The sequence below is a fragment of the Cupressus sempervirens genome, chromosome 1, assembly GCF_028749045.1.
Source record: "Cupressus sempervirens isolate cs-2001-9-10 chromosome 1, ASM2874904v1, whole genome shotgun sequence".
NCBI lineage: Eukaryota > Viridiplantae > Streptophyta > Pinopsida > Cupressales > Cupressaceae > Cupressus > Cupressus sempervirens.
Window position 1 is genome coordinate 695,246,246 of NC_143118.1, and position 6,615 is coordinate 695,252,860.

A 6,615-nucleotide genomic window follows, 5' to 3' on the forward strand; every position below is an offset into this window, starting at 1 on the left:
CTAATAGAAGTACTTACAATTGGAGCACTTATAGGAGCATGAAAAATTGAAGTAGACAAAATTGTAGAACTAGATGCTACACTTACTGCTGATGTCCTAAACTCGAGAGCTGAAGAAGAGGAGGGCTGTAGCTCAGTGGATGAAGTGCTGACTGAATGATGAACTTGGTAACCATACAAGATATGAATAAGTGTTGTCACTAATAACAAACGTGACTTAATGCCAACAATTTCAAGTTTCCATTGCAAGTACTTTTCGTCTTATTTAAAATAAATCTATCTGAATAGATGCTTTACTACAAATTATTTTCATGGATTGATTGCAATTAGGTATGCATTGTTTTGTGTAGGAATTTCTAATTGGGAAAGTGTAGTGTCTTCAAGACTACAAATATCATGTTAATAACTAAATTTTCTCTACTATGCCTAGAACATCAACTTCTAGAACTAAATACACCCTAGGTTGGTTAAAAATTACTTTATTTGATTGAATGAATTCTACTATAGTGATAAAAACCCATTACCTAAATTTCATATTTATAGCCTATCAAAACCACTTAGATACATTAGCCTCCAAATAGGAATGGCAATGTTGGACTTAAACAAAAAAAAATTGGTATAAACTACTCATAGTTTGAAATCCTTCTACATCTAGGGAAATTTGATCAAGCTCACAACAAATAAAATATTATAATGGCATCAATTTTAAGAATATTGAACTCTAAAATTTGTCTTTGAAAAAAAATCAAATTTTCATAATCCATGATGAATCCAAATAAGAAACACAATCCCCATCTTTCTTCATCCACACATTATTCTTCTTGCACTCTTGTTTTTTTTTCCTAGTATGTGTTATGTTGTCTTTTTGTTTCATCTATTCTTGTCTTCACACACTTTTATTAGTCCACAAGCACTAGGTTCTTTTCCCTTTTACTGCATCATATCATTACCCGACAAACTCACTTCTCTTTTTTGTTCACAACAACCTCCCTAAATTCCAATGAGCTTCCCTATTAATTACACTAGTTTTGGCTTATTATTAAGTTTTTTTAAAAATTCCTTCCATTCATCTTTCCTAAGGCAATTCAACTTTTACTTGATGTGTATTGTTATGTTTAGAATTAGAGTATAATGGTCTTCTTGGAATGGAAATTAATTATCAAGATTTCTTATATTTATCAATAATAAAGTTAACATGTTGAGATAGATATTCAACAATTTCAGCAATACTTTTTATTTGTTCAAATAAGTTCATTGTAACGTTACATTTTAAAAATTTTGTGAATTAATATTCTTATCGACATTTATGGTAAGAGAAAAGAGGCTTTATTTTTTTATTATTTACAGTTAAAATAGATATACATTTTAGATCTAAAGTCAATACATGATTGTATGGAATTTTGGATACAACTAATTGAACTAAATGTAAATATTACATCTAGAGCCAATATATGATGTGAAATTTCAGACACAAAAATAAACTAAATTAAATGTCTTCCAACAAATATTAAATATATAATCTCATATGAAAAATTACACACTTGTGCATCTAAGAGAAATTCCATACCATTAAATTAAATTTGTTCTCTAGAAAAAATATTTATAAACAACTAATTGTATTTTCAAGACTATATAAATTTTTCAAAATAAATTTTTATTTATGAAATCCATAATAAAAAACCAAAATACAAAACACCATATTAGACAACTTCACTCCTACCATATTAGATTACTTCACTTTGACTACTACTAAAGTAGAGAAATAATAAATCTCAAACTAAATGAATAGACCAATTTGTACACACATATTAGCAAAAACTTGATTGCTCTTGCCTGATCTTTAACAACTTGTGCATTTCACTTGCAAACCCTTGCACATGTATTTTTGAAGACCCTCCATCTTCAACAGCTTTTCTAGCCATATCCCTGAGCTTCTTTGCAACCATTAGCACCTCGCTCAAAACCTCCTTCACCTTTTCTTCATTTGGAAACCCACTAAGATGTTCACACAACTGAATCCCCACTCCCATTTCTACCAAAATCTTTATATTAAAAAAATGGCCTACAATGGGAACACCAAGGCTTAAGCTGTCAAGCGTAGAGTTATACCTGCAGTGGTTCAAGAAGGCACCCACATATGCATGTGAAAGGATCAAGAGCTATAGTGCCCAACACCATATGACTACCCCTCATTCCTTTGTACACTCCAAAAAGAACTCTAGAAGATAGTCTTCTTTACTTGAGCTCTCAGATTCAGTAACTATTATGGCCCAAATGAAAGGTTGTTGGCTACTTTCTATACCTCTTGCCAAGGCCTTTAGTTTCTCTTTTGAAAGGTTGATCACACTCCCAAATGAAACGTACATAATAGATCTAGTTCTCTGAGAGTCTAGTCATTTGAAAAACTCATATGTAGCAATGTCTACAATTTTCTTACATGTGCTAACCTTATTACTTGTAGAAAAGGAAAAAAACATGAAAACAAATATTTACATTAAATACTATATATAGAAAGAATTTTTGTCATGAGTGTTTTAGTTTATTCATATATTTATTCATTTTGGGCCACCCTTAAACATTAGACACTAAGGAAATGTACACATTAATTTCCTTAAATACATTATTGATCAATAATAGGAATAAAATTATATTAACGTCAACTCTAGCTCTTATATCTAGCCTTCTAGGAAAATGTAGTAGCACCAACCAATACTTATTTAAAAAAATTTCAAAATTATTTAACACCAAATCAATATCAACCCAAATTTTTCATGTCTCCATAAAGAATTTTGATTATTTAACTTGACATTAACATGAATCTAAACTCTTCATTTCTATATAAATGTTCTTATCTAATTGCACTAAACCATACAATGTTTATAAGATTTATTAGTAGTCTAATTTCTAAACTATTAAATGTGAACTTAAACATCCTAACAATCCATCTCACTTAAATTATATAAAAAATAACGAAATGATGTATACATTCAAAGTAAGCCTCTTTCATTAGATAAATGTCTTGATCATCTAACTCTTTATCACCCATCAACCAAAACATCTCTATCCCCATTCAATTCTTTAATAGAGTCTTATTAGCACTTTCCATATCAAAGGAGAGAAGTAAAACTTGAAAATAATATAATTACATGGAAAACAAACTTAAATAATAACTTAATAATAATTGCTTTAGTCTATATGATATATTGGAACTAAGATTCTTGTGAACTCCTACTCTTGAAACATGCGTAAATCAATTAAAACATCTAGATACAATGACATATAAAGTGTACCATCTGTAGACACCTAAATTTGATTACATCACTTTGGTAATCCTATTTAGTTATCTCTAAAGGCATCATTAATTAAATTCCTATTTAATTAATCCTTTGCCATCCCCTAGCTAATTAATTTAATTAATCATCTATAGTCCTAATTGATAAATCAAATAACCTATTATTTATCAATTAATCCTATTTTTCTATCTAATTCTAAAATCCCTATTTATTAAATAAATCTATTTGATAAATAAAACCCTCAAATCTAAAAGCCCCTAACTTATCCTAAACCCCTTTTTTAGCCTAATCCACCCCATCCACCCATACTAACCTAGCTTAGCCACTAACTCACCCACCCTCATGAATGCCATCCACTTGAAAATCTCTAATAAGCCTAATCTAATCCTAAATCACCTCTAATCCACCCCCAACCTTGTCACATTCCCTAAGTAAACTTAAGACTTTCCTAAGCCAAGGAAAGTCAACAATCTCAACTCCCTCCAAAATATCCCAACCACCCAAGAATGAATGCTTTTACAAAGGCAATAAAGACTCTTACAAGCTCTTACAAGCCATTATGAAGGGTCTTTATGAAGATATTATCCCTTGAGCCTCCTTTGTTGACTCATCCATCCCTTTTCCTCCATCCACTCACCCTGTGACATGTGTCACTTTCTGGTTGGTGCTAAACAAGCACAATCTATGTCCTCCCCTTTGAGTGCATCCTAGCCCTCCTTAAGCTTTCATCTCTCCTTGCATCTTAACCCTCCATCCCTCAAGCCCTTAGCCTATAAATTGAATCCCCTCCCAAGATATTTCATCACAACTTTTGAGCTAAAGTTATAATGCCATTTTAAGACCAAGTTTTATACCAATCTCATACATCCACACCAAAAATCTCAAAAATCTCCATTGAAGCTAGTTTGAAGCTTGAGCATACATCCCATAATCCTACCAAACTAATCCATTAGACTCATCCATACATCAAGAGAATAATCTCATTGAGAGAGCCATTCCATGGCTCATATTCTCATTTGAGGGTTTCTCTTTTGGTCTCTCTTATATGTTATAGTAATTTTGTTAGTTAATGCTTTGTTCTTTTAATAGATTAGTATTACTTGCTAACATATTTCTCATATACACCATCCATTTAGAGTTTGATTTTAGTGAACCACTACTCATAAAACATGGGTGAGTGAATTAAAATCTAAAACTACACACCTATATGCAATGTGTGCTAATTATACCATTCATTTTGTTGAGAGATGAGTTCTTGTGAACCACTGCACATAAAACATACTTAATGAATTCAACTGAGAACTACACACCTATGTAGTGAATACTAGGTATACCATTCATTTTCACCAGAGATGAGACCTTACAAACCATTACTCATAAAACATATGTCTAAAAAACTATGACAACTTCCGACCTCACTAACTAAAACAACTATTTTACCAAATTTGCTAATACTTACCAGCCCCACTGAAATAACTCATGGGAAGGAGAGGTCCAATGGCCCACACCGATTTCTCCATAAGTTTCCTCAAGTGTTTAAGATACTCAGGCTCCAAATCCTCGGAAGTATTAAGAATCAACCCCGACCCTCCTTTCCTCACGATCTCCAACATCGGCAAAAGAAACTTGGTTATCGGATTCATCTCGTCTGCTCTCCAGTAATCCTTATTTTATCTCATTCCTCTTGAAACTCATCAGCCTCGAAAGATCCAACCTCAAAAAAACACACTCGTCGTCCCCCGCTCATTTCTCCAAACTCCCCTGCAAGATCGACTGCGCAGCCAAGTTCGAGCCACTCACTCCGAGGGCCCTACACGGGTTAAACTCCACGCAAGAAATGTTAAACTTTTCCACGCTCTGTATCGCCCACTCCATGAATGACTCGAACACAATACAAACTGGCAGCGCCACTAGTTCACGCTGTTGAAAAAGTGGCTCCATCCAATCATCGAAGGGCTATTGGAGCTATTTAGCCAGCACAAAAATATGTTCTGTGGGCTTGCAATATGACTACTTTTTAATCCTTTCGCGCATCACCTAGAACATCATGCCCAAAATTTAGGGCAAAAGCATACCGAATTTTAGACCTATCACTAAACTCAGAATGAGCTATGGATATTGCGGAAGGTGCTTTGAAGGCAGCAATTTTGACTCATCGTCTGCTAATGGTAGCTTTTGATTACATGATGCCCCCCTCCCTTCCTCGAATCATAGGCTTTTAGGAAGATCTTCTCATATTGACCATATTGACCAGTTGTTCAACTAGCAAGAAGAGCCAAAAAGACATAGACACCCTAGTATATCTTTGATATTTGTGTCAACTCAAGCCTAGACGCTCATTCCAAAGTGATCAAAACGAAGAAGCTCGCAACACATGACAAAGTGGTCAACATGATTTCCAACTCAATATTTCATTCTACTCTAATTGTCTGACTTTAGCCTATTCCAAGACTACTGTATGATAGTTCATATAACTATTAGGTGACACTTGTATCTATCATATAACATTTGAACAATCAAATCTAGAAATGAGAAAAAACTAACATAAAATGCTCAAAAGTAAAATTTTTAGTTACTTACTACCTAGGGGTACTAATAATGTTGGTTGGCACACAAACAATAAAAATGCACAAATGAATTGAAAATGACCTTTGGGCTCCCTTATATAGTATTTTGACCTAAGTTTTCAAAGTTTTGAATTTCCTTAAACATTGCACCCTTAATTTTGACATCCTAGATTATTTTGGGAATAAAATTAAAGTCTAGATTCATCTTGATTGTCAAAATTGCAATATAAATTTTCCTTCTTCTATGAACAGATGATAGACCCTTTTGAGGCAAATCTTTCATTTTTTCTGTTGCATTCATGATTCCTTCATTTCTTCATAATTTCTACTCTCTTCATGTCTCCTTTCTTCTTTTTCATTTACTCTATTTCCTTTTTCCTTTCTTCATTTTTTGACCTAATTCTCATGATTTAGCTTTCTGGTAAAACTTTGTCGAACTAAGAAATATTATCAATGCTCAACTATCAACCTTTGCTCTTGACGCAAAGAGGGCTCTGAATAGCTAGGGCCATCGACGCACCTAATTACTCAACCACCTCACCGAGTAAACATGATAGAATAAAATAACACAAAGAACAAGACCAAGGATAGAAGGAACACCAATTACTTTACTGATTCATCAAGCTATCCACATACATGCCCGACTGTGAGGCCTTTTGGGTTATGAGCAATACAAAGATTACAAATTTTAGATCCACTATCTTTGCTAAGAAAACTCTAAATTTTCTATTGAGGATGTGCTTCCAAAACTCTCCA

General features: G+C 33.2%; 1 pseudogene; it reads right to left on the reverse strand.

Annotated features, from left to right (window-relative positions):
- Positions 1 to 1,807: 1,807 nt before the first annotated feature.
- LOC149579844 (scopoletin glucosyltransferase-like) lies at positions 1,808 to 6,371 on the reverse strand (annotated as a pseudogene).
- Positions 6,372 to 6,615: the final 244 nt, after the last annotated feature.